Raw genomic sequence first — 299 nt, 5'->3', positions numbered from 1 at the left:
ATCTCCCCCCACCCCCCCATCTCCTCCCCCACCCCCCCAATATGCCCCCCCATCTCCCCCCCCCAGCCCACCCCCCATCTCCCCCCACCCCCCCATCTCCCCCCCCCCCACCCCCCCATCTCCCCCCCCACCCCCCCATCTCCCCCCCCACCCCCCCATCTCCCCCCCCCCCATCTCCCCCCCACCCCCCCAATCTCCCCCCCCACCCAAAACCACCCGGTCACGTGACGCGCGCTCGCGCCATGTTCTCGCGGGGCCCGTGACGTCACGCCTGTTGATTTCCCAGCAGGCAGCGCGAA

This window comes from Lethenteron reissneri, chromosome 64 (assembly GCF_015708825.2).
Source record: "Lethenteron reissneri isolate LAM-NWPU_2019-01 chromosome 64, ASM1570882v1, whole genome shotgun sequence".
In the NCBI taxonomy this organism is placed as follows: Eukaryota; Metazoa; Chordata; class Hyperoartia; order Petromyzontiformes; family Petromyzontidae; genus Lethenteron; species Lethenteron reissneri.
Note: the sequence above shows the minus strand (reverse complement) of the source record.